This window comes from Polyergus mexicanus, unplaced genomic scaffold (genome assembly GCF_030449975.1).
Source record: "Polyergus mexicanus isolate NDT 795.1 unplaced genomic scaffold, iyPolMexi1.0 SCAF_15, whole genome shotgun sequence".
NCBI lineage: Eukaryota > Metazoa > Arthropoda > Insecta > Hymenoptera > Formicidae > Polyergus > Polyergus mexicanus.
In genome coordinates this window covers 4,850,398-4,864,410 of record NW_027223335.1, presented here as the reverse complement: position 1 = coordinate 4,864,410, position 14,013 = coordinate 4,850,398, and the positions used below count along the sequence as shown (strand labels likewise).

At 33.6% G+C, this 14,013-nt stretch overlaps 1 protein-coding gene across 2 annotated transcripts in view; it reads left to right on the top strand.

Moving 5' to 3' along the window:
- Nucleotides 1-14,013, top strand: part of Sm (heterogeneous nuclear ribonucleoprotein L) — a 144,333-nt gene that overhangs the window by 115,698 nt on the left and 14,622 nt on the right. The gene's annotated exons all lie outside the window — the stretch shown is intronic.

Below are 14,013 nucleotides of genomic sequence, written 5' to 3'. Positions count from 1 at the left end.
ACTTTCGACAAAATTAAACCAGATGCATAGAAACAATTTTTCTGTCAAAAATTATTTTGTTTTAAACACCATCAAAGAATCAGCAAGCGGTTTTAGCAAACAATCGCATGCTATACGCATCGAATTGTGTTCTGGGATGGATCAATAGCGGAGCGAAATGGAAATTTTCGTTCCAAGTAAACGACAGCGTTTGAATCAAACAGATATCGCCGCCCACATAAAGGTGGGCGGATAAAATGGACTACTGCTTGGATAAAAGAGCTATTTATGTTTGAGAGGAATTTAACATCTATAATATATAATGTTTGCAAGTTGCATTGTTTCTTATCAGTCGAACTATAAAAAACATAAAACGATAAAATCATTTTCTAATCTGCAAACTTCTCTTTTTGGTATATATTATTTTACTTTTACTTTGTAGACAGTAATTTTAACATTTTTTTAATCTATATATCTAATATAGAGAAATAATTATTCTTTTCATTTTTGAATTTTAAATAGAAAGAAATTTCCTTCTTGTCTCTTAATTTTGAATTAGAATAAATTTACTTATTTACGAAATCTATGATTATAAAATCAATATATCTCACATAAATGCTAAGTAACATAATAAATTGTTAATTTTGCAATTGATTTACAATGAAGAACGCGAGACCTGGGACAATTTACATTCTTGAGTCGATTGACACTCCAATTCAGATTCGAATTGTATAACTCTCCTTCCTATCTCCTTTTTTATATCCATTTATAATGCAACAATATTATCATACATTATCGAGGTGTCGCGATGTACGAAATTTCGTGTGAAACGTTTCGACTGGATGGTCCGAATAATAACGTGAAAAATATCACACGTGCACGATTAATTTGTTACATTACTACGATCGTCTCGTATTCGAATTAATGGCGATCGGTCGCGTACACTGCACAAGAGAGAGAGAGAGAGAGAGAGAGAGAGAGAGAGAGAGAGAGAGAGAGAGAGAGAGCACAGCACACAGATCCTGCGTTCTCAACAGCTGCGTGTTTCCCACAACATTTACTATGTTTATATCAGCGAAAGTTTACTTCAACATCGTCCGACTATAAATTCCGCATTGGTGAATCGGTTTTTTTTTATGGTCGGTATGTTTGTTCAGTAAATCGTCGATAAAAACCAAGAGTGCATTCGAGCCAATCACAATCGACTTTTGATGACAGTCGGTGGTTTTTATCGAACCTACATCGCACACATTTTTCTCACGGCAAAGTGCTTTGCCGGACTGCCGATATTCCCACGATCTAACACGTCAGTTTTCGCTCTGATGCTCAGTGAATTAATTCGCGTGTAATTGAAGAGTTCGATCGAAAACTGGTCCAAGTGTCAAACGGTAAAATAAAAATGAGAAAAGACAAAAAATTGAGATGACATTGTCGAATCATAGTAAAGCTTAATTGCCAGTAAATCGCAAAAAAAAAAAATACATAAACTAAGCTAACGAAAGTAAAGTATTGTTAAAAGCAATCGAAATAATTAAAAATTTTTTATGTTTCATCACTAAATGCAGATATTAAAAAAAAAATTATTTTAATAAATTTTTATATCTTATAATTTTTATAATTTATATAATATACACTTGACTCTTCTATTTTGATCGCTGACCAGATTTAATGGAAGTATCTAACATCGTAAAGGCTCGAAGCAAAAAAATCGTAAACCTGCTTCAGCTTATCCTAATGCTTAGCTAAAAGAGATTGCGTTTTTCAATTTCCAATTACCGTGTTATACAAACTCGTTATCGGGAATATAACATCTTGATTCTGGTAACTTTATTGTTCCAAAGCAGGATTATAATTTTGCGAGCCGCCGTCGCGCTAGATACTTCCATCAACTCTTCAATCCACGAAGGTAATTCGATTGCGGCGTGCCGCAAATGTATCGCGCATCAAATTCTCAAAAGCCATTACGTGGTGATTTCACCGGTGAACTCCGCGTTCACCAACGGTAAGATTCGTGCGATACGTTACACACAAGCAGTGCCTTTTGCCATTACGCAATATCGCCGCAACACCGAGCGCAGCACGAACCACGAAAATCCATCTCGATCCCCTTCGAGCGCTTAGAGAACTCCCGTAGTCACCGCAGACAAGCGCGAGACAACGAGATACAATGTATCTCTACCACATCGACATGTAAAGACACCGAGCAACAAAGACAACATACACCGAGATCGAGGTACACGTTCGTCGGAAAAAAAAGAGAAATAATACATTTACTACAATATAATGGCCGAGCATGAGATATAATATAATCAGCAACACACTTGGTCCGGCGAAAAAATATGCTCGGCGTAATTAAATAATAATCAATCATCTATCCCGGAACGTGAATCAATCTACATCGACACTATTACCCCATTACTACTACTATCATTGCTACTATTATTACTACTACTACCATCATTACTATCTCCACCACTACCATCATCATAACTATTATCGAAACAACAATCATCAAACAGAGAAGATTCACGCTATGATCTGAGCATTTAACACATCTCTATGCGCTAAAATATATAATATGTATAATTGTGTTGAGACACGATACAACAGATCAATATGAGTAAGATTGAGCGATTATTCTCTCGGTTCCTTTATGAGTTTCATGATGCGTGAGTCCACCTGCAATTCGCAATTCAGCGAGAATATAATTTTTTATCCGTCAAAAATTCAAGGATTGTTAATGTTTTCTTTTTCTCTTTTTATTTTACGTTTCCATCTTATGTGCAATCATACACTCGATTGATAATAACTATTAATTTGCGAATAATAGTAATTCTTGGAAAAATATAATATATGCGTATCGAGTAGACACAATTGAATAGAGTGACGTATTTCATTTTGAAGACAAGTAAAATTGGTGACAGGTTGACGTCAATAATATTGACCGATTATTGACGATATTGAATTATTTGAAAACCATGAATATGATAATGATATTGAATTATCGAAAAACATGATGTCACGTGTGTAATAAGATCACGATATTTCTTTTAAGATATCGAATCAGCTTCACATATTTCAATTATTTTTCCAATCTTTTTTCAAATCAATTATTTATTTTTCATTTGACCTTTAATCTTCTCATTCGAAGATTTATTTTGTTGTCGGGGAATTTCGAAAGCTCAAATTGCATTCCATATAAAATTGGATTTACACATATATGCGAGAAAAAGGTTTTTATTAATTTCATCGCGCGATCGACAATAAACGAATAACGAAGTTAGCGGCAAAATGGCTGATGAGCAAGAAAACGTAATTTAGAGCCTTACGACGTTAACGGCACATAAAATATCCGGGAGCTAGATCGCCCTCGGGACGGGTCGATAAATTTCTTAAACATTTTTAAATGAATTATTACATTCAGCTTTGTCGTTTAAAATGTCATCACAATAAATTCCGATTGAAAAAGAGATTTATTTTTAAAAAACTCCTAATTTATTTTTAATTGATAATATTTTCTGATATAAGTGAATACGTATAAATATAGAGATCGTCTACGTTTTATGTCTTCCCATAAAAAAAAAAAAAAGATCCATCAAATAATCATTAATTATTATAATTTTTTTGTTCCAAGTGTTTCGTGTTAGAAAGTTAAAGTGTTAAAATTATGATACAAATTAGCATCTAATGTTAATTATTGCTTCTGTCTAACGCTCGCTTTAATCGTCGCTACGTGGCTAACGTGTTGCCTCGCTTGCGCTTCTGCAATATTCAATGAAACGAACGCGTTCTCTTCGGCTTCGCGCAGTGTGCAGATCTTAGAGAAAGCAAAGAATTTCGCTTAAAGTAGCGGCAAGTAGTGCAATTAGAAAAGAATTTATAATGATGTCATCGTCTTTTAATGTTTGTAAAACACGTTTACGAGCGCGTTTTCGCTATTTTTAGCAATATTTCGTACTTTTCTTATTCTCTAGATTTGTAATATTAAATATGCCACAAGGCACAACGCTAATTTTCTATTATAAATAGTAGTGAAGATTCTGATAGCACATTAGTCTTCTTTTGTAGCAATAAATTAAAAATTTTTCTCTTTCTCATTAATTCTCTTTAATATACATATAACGCACAATGTATTGTATCATGCACATAGCTAATATTCTATTGTTAACAAAGCAATAGTGTATATACTTCCTCTAGCGATATTTTACACTTTTCTTAATTCTTTACTGCACCGTATGCTAAAATATAAAATGCAATGCCGACTTTTCATTGTAATAAGTAATTACTTTAGAATACTAATAGATACTATTTCTACACTGATACATTTCACTCGACGCATTTAGTTCGAGAAATATATTGTATTTCTATAAAAGTATTTCACAAGTCATGCGCGCGCGCGTTTTCTTTCAACTACAAATACCAAAAGTCAAAGCCAAGTCTATCCTTTTCTTATAACTGAAAGGAACACTTCAAAGTAATAAAACTACAAGTTTCATTCACAATGGCTTTCTCTTTATATATATATTTTACAAACTCTCTTTCCGAATATATACTCCTCGACACCTATCATTCTTTTACTGCAGCGCGGAAGTTAAAGTTGACAAAAGTTACGAGAACGGTTATTCTTCATCTAATATGTTGCTTAGAGATGGTTGACAGGTGCTTAAAAAAAATTCTCGCCAAGACGTCGTCCTCTCGCGATATCTTCGTCAAAGTTTGTGCCTAGTTTTCTTCTCCTTTAAAAGTTATCGGAAACTCGCGCGTGCTATTCCACTTTCACAGCTGACAGTTCTTGTTCAATGCTCTAGTTTAACGATTAGCGATCGAGTTTACCGAATAACATTGCGTGCGTGCCTAGAAGACAAGATAAATTGCATACCGAAGAAACCGCAATAAAATTTTTTTATTAATACATACACCTTTTTTTTTTCCCATTATTATCGGAACTTATTTTATTACCTTCTTTCAACTACAAATGTGATAAATCTGAATTTAATATTTTCTTTGCAAAATCTGAATTTAATATTTTCTTTACAAAATCTTGATGAAAGGTCATAATTTGTATCAACATTAAAGAAATATGAATATTATTAATAATTTTGAATATTAGCTGTGTTCATAATTAAGTTCTTATATTAATATTTAAAATTAAATTAATATTTCAAATTAAATCTTTATACTCTGGAATACAATAAGATAATATAAAGCTTATTTAAAATTATTTATTCTCGATGCAATATCTTTGTTAGATTTTTCATGTAACTGCTGATAATGAAAAGTTGTTTTGCTAAGAATTTGTAGCTGAAAAAATATCAAATAGGCAGAAGAATAAAAGACATAAAAGTATAAATTATTTGTTTCAACATTAGAGAAATATGAATCTTAATAATAATTTTGAATGTTAGCTGTATTTTTATAATTAAGTTCCTACATTAATATTTAAAATTGAATCTATACTGGGGAATAAAGTATAAAATTAATCCGCGTTAATTAATCTTTTCTCTGTTTCTCCCTCTTTTTTCTTGAATTGTCAATCGCAATTGAAAATCTTGCGAAATTATTGTTCTATAAATAAAAAAAATATTTACATTTACATATCAAATCTCTCGTTAAGCCGAAATATTTTTCTGCACTGCAATTGGACGAAATGATCTCGTTCTCCTCATGCAAATTGAACGTAACAAATCAAACGGGCAATTTCGACGAACATCTGCGTATTATTGTTTAAAATCCGTTGTGATTCGTGGCACGATTTTTCATTCAGCATTATTCCTCTTAATGAACGCGCGATCGCTCCATTTCCGATGTGTCATTCTCGAATCAATACAATCAAACAGTTTAGGCAATCCCGTCACATCGAGAACGCACGTATACGAAATCATGCACACAGATTTGCAACACGATTATTGTTTTCTCTTAAAAAAATTATTACGTATACATCATATAGAGGTATTATGTGCAAAATATCGCTAGTAGAAAATACCGTTCAATAGAAGTACGTCCGTTCGGCCGAGTATTATGTTCATTTGACCAGATTTTTAAAGGGGAAAAAAATAAAGTTTCTACATACATACTTTTTCTTCGTAAAATCGCACGTTAAATATTTGTAAAAAAAAAAAAAAACGAGATAAAATATTATTCTCAGAGTAAAAACATGACACTTAATAGAAAAAATAATAATTTTCTTGGAGATAATCAATGAGAGAGAGAGAGAGAGAATGTCACTTTATCAATATGTGTCTAATAAATTCTATATTATAAGATTTTATTATATTTAATAACTTACGCAAAAATTAAAGTACAGTTTAATTCTATTTTGTTTTTACGCGTTTAATTCTTTTCGGTCTAATTAATTTTATCAACGTTATTTGGCCGTTGGCATATATCTTTTTTACGTAACACAAAGCGTTTATTCAATTTTTTCTCTCAAGAAGCTTCTTGCTCGAGCTTCATCTTTGAGCTCTGCTCCCGATGTCGGCAACGTCTTTCGTGACGACGAAATAAAACCGGGATATAATGTAAACCAGAGTCAATAAGGAAAAGATATTTTCTTTGAGCGAGTAAAAGGAAGACTCACGCATCCCGTATACTCGATAAAGGAAACGATGAGGAAAATAGCCTGACAGAAAGAGAGAACGAGAAAGAGAGGGAGAGAGACGGAAAAAGAGCGCTAGAGAGGAATGTATGTGTCTAGGAGAATACAAAGGAGTATATAACAAAATAACCAAACATCAACAACATGAACAAGCACAACAACAACATCGACAATAATAATAACAACATCAACAACAACCGATTTTCGAGATCGGATACACCGTTCGACGATAAATATTAAATGCCTATAATACGTTGGCACCGTATATACATATACATAGAGATAAAGACAGCATCCACATAATATATACGTCACACATCACGCCGTAGATCTGCCGGATCCTCCACCCACGAACCAACCAACCAATCAATCAACCAATCGTCGGAAAACCACGAAAAATCTTCCACCCCCGGACCACAACGTCGCGAAGATAGCACACTGATAAATATAATGCGAGTCATGGGCGCACGTATATGTATACGTATACGCACACGCATATACGTATGTACACGCATACATATACGCACACACGTGCGCGTGAGCTAGAATCGCTAGAAAAATAAAATAAATAGATAAATAATGCCATATATAATACGTCTCTCAGAATAATATGCTCACCACCACAACGTCTTGCAAGGGCTACCAAGTGCACTCACAGACAAACATTCAAATCGACCACTGCCTACCGCTCGAAAAAAGAAAAAAATATTTATCTATACGTGTATGTGTATATGTTATATATAAAGTCGGACTATATATATACATATAGAAACGGCTTTCGGAGAGGCTCCATGTGTATATATGTATAAGCGATCGGATTGTGGAAGATAGAGATACGAAAAGGGATTCCTGACATGTACGTGTATATATCGATATTATGTATGCGGCTGGCTGTCGGAAACGTTGCTCTTGCAGTCGATAATCTGAGCGAGATGCGATCGAGGATGCAAGTTAGCATCGACTTGTCCGGGCTGGCTAAACTCTGTTTAATTATTCGTTGCTTCATTCTAGTTCATAGTCATATCTAGATTATGGAAGAAACATAGAATAAGCAGAGTTAGCTTCAACTCTGACATCGGCGCAACTGACCTCAGATTTCTAATGACTATTTCGAAAGAACAGGTTGGTCGAGTCGGTTATAAAATAACTTTTGCGAAGGATAAAATATGGAAAAATATATCTAATCGATTACTTATTAAACTTATTGACACATTGTTAATTGAAAGAATATCCCTTTATAAGGAAAAATTAATATAATTGACTACAAATGAAGGTTTCCTTTTTTTGCAAATAATTTTTTTTTTTTAGTTGATTTGAGATCGAAGAAGGAAAGATAAAGATGCTATGTTGTCAAAATTGAGTTACTTATATTCATCAATTATTATTTCGTGTTACATATAAATTATTAATTTAAAATTTTTAATAAGTATATGTATATGTAGAGAATTTTAAAATCAAATTTTATGATTTTAACTTTTATTAAAGCTGTCTCATCGTTGAACGATATCTATACTTTTGACATAATGTCTATACTTTTTTAAATCATCTTTAAGTAGATATCGTTGATTATTAACGTTATGCCAATTTAATGTAGACAATCAAGTTCAATATGTCGAATCTTCAAGTGACATTTACTTTGACAACGGGATATATAATAACAATATCACAAATCATTTCGATGAAATAGTTGAAAAGTTCAAGAAAATATCAAACAAGACATAGACGTTGAAATAAGTTGTCTCGACCAGCTCGTTCTCGCTATTTGATGGCATCATCGAAGTTTCATCGGAAGCACTCGAGCGCATCTTCCGCACGACGGGAAACGTTTCCGGTCGCCAACGATGAGCATCGTCTCATATGCCAGCCGCACATATACATATATATATATATACGTACATATCTATACATATATACATCACGCCCGTATATGTATATTACTCACACGACTATTCAATCTCTCCTCTCGCTTGTCACGCACATGACCGAAGAGGAAGGGGTCGGCGTCGAGATCGGCCGGCGGGTTAAACTCTCTCGCGGCGGAGCCCCTCTTCGACGGAATATATAAATAAGAGTTTATGTGTTAAAACATATACATGTACGGATTCGTATAATGCACACACGATCGGAGTTTCCCCGTTCCTCCCACCCCGAGCGGTGGGAAACCGGTGATTACGGGAAGGAAATTGGGAGAGAGAGAGAGAGAGAGAGAGAGAGAGGGAGAGAAAGAGAGAATGGAAAGGGGATTGTTATGTTGGAATGTTTGTCTGTGTGCAGATGCAGCCTACTCGTTGTTGACTTGATGGTGATGATGGATTCTCACGTGGAACGTGGAGTTCAGGGCCCGGTGGTGAATGAGAGGGGGCTTAGGCAGGTCTACGGCTCATTTCCCCCTCCTCCCTCTACCACTACCACTAGCTACGGAGAGTGAGAGTGAATACACGGATGTGGATGTCCGGAACACACGGATGTGCGGTCCGTCCGTCCGCTCGTCCGCTCGTCCGTGACTTGTCTCGAGAGCGGCAAGACAGACGGCTCGACAGAGACTCTACCGAGACACGTGCCACGTGTCGTCGCGAGACCGCACGGTAAGTGAGTTCGAGTATATTGTTCGTCCCTCTCCCCTCTAAACGCGCACGTCAACGAAACATCGAGCGAAGCATGGAACTCAAGACATCAGATCGCGCATCATGTGGACGTTCTCTGCCGTATATATCTACCTACCTATACTAGACCGCTAACATCCGTAACATTGGCTTGCGGAAAGGGCGAAGCGTCTCAAGCCGAATCCCCAGAGTGAAAATGCCGGGAGCCATTAGAACATAGTAATTTTTCAAGTGACGAATTTAAAGCTCCAGGGAACTTTAAGCGAAATACGCGCACATACGGAATACTAATATGTATCCTATGTGCACGCACGCACGATATATGCGTATAACGAAATGGTCTTTTTTATTATGGAAATAATTTTTCATATTGTTATCATCATATACGCGCTTATCGATAAATTCGCTGGCGATATGTACGATGATATGTATGTATTCAGTTGGACATTATAAATAATAAGATAAAAATGTTGAATAAAGTATATGAAAAATGTGAAACGACGAATGATCATCACAGCATGTGCTTTTTTGTATGTAAAAAAAACATATTGATTACTTTGCAAATGATCATCGGCCATGCTAGATCGTTAGCGGCTAGTGTAAGTATGGTCGTCTATTATGTTAAGCAGAAAGATGTATACTTTAAAATTTCAACATTTTTTAAATTTTATCGCAATATCACTTAATTATATTTATATCTTTGAGCTTTATTATCTTTTTTTTTTTTACTTGCCAAATATTTACGTTTGTTAAATAAAGTATACATAATTAAAAGTTTTTAATTATTTCCTTCTTAGTGTTCTTAATTAACTTTAATTGAAATTATTATTCAGAATCAAAATTTAAAGCGTCTCTAAATTAATACGAATTTATTTTATCGATAAAATAATGACATTTTATAATATATGCTTTTTTCTTTATATCCTATAATCCACATTTGAAGCTTTGAATCGCGGGTCATGATGCGAGAACATTCAAGATTAATTCAGTTTGTTAGGCCGTCACTGAGACTATAGTATGATAGCACCGTGTACTGACTGCAAACAGTACGCCAACGGCTGCTGACCACAAAGGGACTAAATTTATGCTCCACCTGGAGACGCCCTCATAATGATTGTCATTAGATGGGTGCTCTGGGACATGCGGAAATGGCCGTTCATGGTCGGTGAAGTTGGCATGTATAGTAATACTAATTAATCGCAGAAACGCTTTTGGTTATTTACATCGCTAGTTGATCATATTGCGCAATTAGCGAGCTTGCAAATCCTATAGATGGGCATAGCGTGTCTCCAAAAAATTCTTAAAGGACCTTATTTGCTTGCAAAGGGAATGAGAAATGAATGTGACGCTCTCGGGCAAAATAAACTTTACGAAAGTTACTGGAAAAAAATTATACAAGTTTGTATTGTATTATAAATTACGAACGAAAAATTATGTTGGTGAATTTTTACATGGAGCATTTTTTCATTGTGTTTCTTATTATTCTTTCTATACATGATAAAATAAAACCTATATATAATTTGAACCGGATAGTATTTTAAATGTACAATTTACATAGACCATTTCGTCTGAAGAAACGTGATCCTCAAAGTCTTTGCCATATAAAAGCCACAAATAAAAAGCAAGTGATGTAAAACATGTGAAATATATACAATTATATTTGTCATTCTCATAATTGCGATAATTGCTGAATGTTATGATTGTCGCGAATAGAAAAATTTTTAATTCAAGATCTTTATATCTTGAGTGCATTTAATTTTGAATTTATATCTTAAAAATTTTATTTACAGAATGTTATTAAATTTTTTAATTGAAATTATGACATTAAGTCGGCTCTCGTGATAAAATAATTTATCATGTACATCAACAATAATTATTTCATTTTCTATTCATGATAATCATAACATTCAAGTATCGCAATTATAAGAGCGAATATAATGTACGTCTCGCACGTTTTATATCACTGAAATAGATGCTCTTCTGTATATCCATGAGTATATAGTTTTACGTTGACATAATTGTAGAAATGTCACTGAAATGTCAAGAGTGATAGTAAGAGTGAAGTAAACTAATATAATTTGTGAATTTTGATCTATTATGCATTCGTACATGTAGGATAGATCGCATTTCTGTTCCATGATTAAGAACGATCTTATTATCCAATGATTAACGAGTTTATCTCGTGCAAGAACATGTCGAAACGGTATCAGACACTTGCGCGCACCTAATGACACAATAACAATAGTAATAATCGCAGAATGTGCACGTGTACGAGATGTAAATTGGTTTTCGCATCAAACGCGATATAAGTAAATCGCCCGAAATGGGGATGCAGTTGAGGCAATTAGTGCAATTATTAATGCATTCGTAATTTCTAATCGACATGAATCGAATTTGCATACGCATTGCTTTGGAGATAATCGTTACGCTATCCAGAGTATAAAGCGAAAGATCCCATGTATCCATTTTTAAAAGAAATGTCAATCTTGAGATCTAACAAAAGGGGGTCCCCTGGTTTTTCATATTTCTTGCTGATCGTTGCGACACTTTGCTCTGTTAGTTTAACTTTAACTATACCTGTTGCGCTTGTACGCGCCGACTTCCTGAGAAAGCCCTCAAATATTTGCTTTGAAGAGATAACTCGATCTCGAACAATAACTTTTGATAAGTCATTGTTAAGAAAATTTTGACAAACATTGTGCGTTATTTTAAAATACGATAATTAAATTTCTATTATTAGAATATTAAAATAAATTATCGAAAAATGTTAAATTGAGGTTCCATTTCTAGAATAATCGTATATATTTTTTATGGTACTTACAGTTTTTAATAATATCAAAAATACAAAAATAATCGTGAGATTACTTAAAATTTGTTATTAATTATTTTATCTTATCATTATTAATATTATAGTAGATATATTTTATCATAGTACATTTATTTTATTTTATTTTATGTATTATATTTATAAGAAAATAGATAAATGAAAATACTTTTAGCATTTCTGATAATGTGTTTTTTACTTTTCTGTTTTTATTCTTTTCAAAAGAATACTGACTGAGAAAAATGCACTTATTGATAAAGCGATTTTTATATTTTAAAATCCTTCTTTTTATACAATTAATTCGAATATAACTTGGCGTACCGTTGCTGGATGCATTTATTGCTTAGGTCGTTCGCCTTTATTTTTCAATACAATCGGACCGCTTAATAGAACTTTGAAAGCTTTTCCAGATCCCCTATGCTATTTCTTTTCCGCGTTATTAAGTTGAAAATTTACGTAATAGCAAGGGAACTGCTACGAGGCTGTTACATTTAACGATCGCGGACTTGTTACGATGTATCTAATTTAAAAGCTTTTGTTCCATCTTTTCCATGCTTACAAAAATCTCGCCATTTGTCGCATTATTTTATCCCGTTCTTTTTACTATCACGAAGTGATTTAAGTCTCGATAAAATGAGAAACCGATCAAAAATACGAAAAAGATTATCTGTACTATCTTAAAGAAAAAGTAACATTTGACGCGACAGTGTTCAATATTCAGATCTGTTTCGTTTCATCTCCACTATATAGCACTCGTGACTTCAAAGAGATTGAGCTTTAATCCCGGATATATATCGTCTCACGGTAGTGTTTGTAACATCGTCGACTAATCCCGTCCGCGTTCAAATAATATATACGTCGTTTCTTCCGGTTACGTCCTGCGATCGATATGCCACTTGCACCGTCGTCGACTAAGTTAACATAGCTTGCTATTTGTAAAAGTAGTACTGAGCTTCGTGCATTATATTTTCACAGATCCCTACACGAAATTTTTAAATTTTAAACATTAAATATTTTATCGCGTTTAATTCGAAGAAATTAAATTTTTTTTTTTTTTTTTTTTTTATTATTGATTTTATAAAGAATAATGCATATTCAGTTCAAGTCAACAGAAAAATAGAATCCAAATCGATTAAAGAATCTGGCATTTAAATCTGACTAACGCAATACTGAAATATATGAAGACATATCGCATATTTTATACGTATTAAATATTTTCTAAATACTATGTTATATTTTTTTAATTTTTTTGATTACATATAAGAACGTGTAATAGAAATTGCAGTCTATGAGAATATATATATATATATATATATATATATTTCGCCGTTATCCGTTTCTGTCGCGTCCTCCCATAGAAACGCGAGAAGTGGAGGATTTTGCTCCATCTAAAAAGAGGAAGAAAAGAAGAAAATCTTCGATAACCTCTTGCGCGCAGAGTTCGCAAGGGTGATCAGAGGGTCGTAATTTCCCTATCACGCGTCTTGTCGACCATAAAATTGCAATTTCGCTCGGTGAGCAACAGCCCGATGACCTACGATTTCTAATATCCGCTTGTAATAATCGCACGTGGATCCGACGTCGTTACACTGGCATCGTAATGGCATTTACCTTTACGATGCAATGCTCTAGCGATGAAATTGTTTTATAGATTGAAATCCTGCATGCCCCCCCCCCCCCCTAGATCATACTGGTTTAATCCGACAGCAAACATCCGTTGCGGCGTTATTAATTCAACGCTTTTGATAGATCGCTTGACATTTATCTTGAGATTAATGAGACAAGTTCTATATACGAAATTAGTTTAGTAGAAATCGAATATTTATAAAAATAAATGTTATTTGGAATTATTTTTGTTATTTATTATATTTTGTAATATCTGTAATTAAATGGGATTTTTAGAAGATCTTTTTTTTAACGATAATCTATATAAGCGTAATTGTTGAATTATTTAATATTAATAATTATTTAATATTAATCGATTTACAAGAGCGAAGATCTCTTATGTCGAT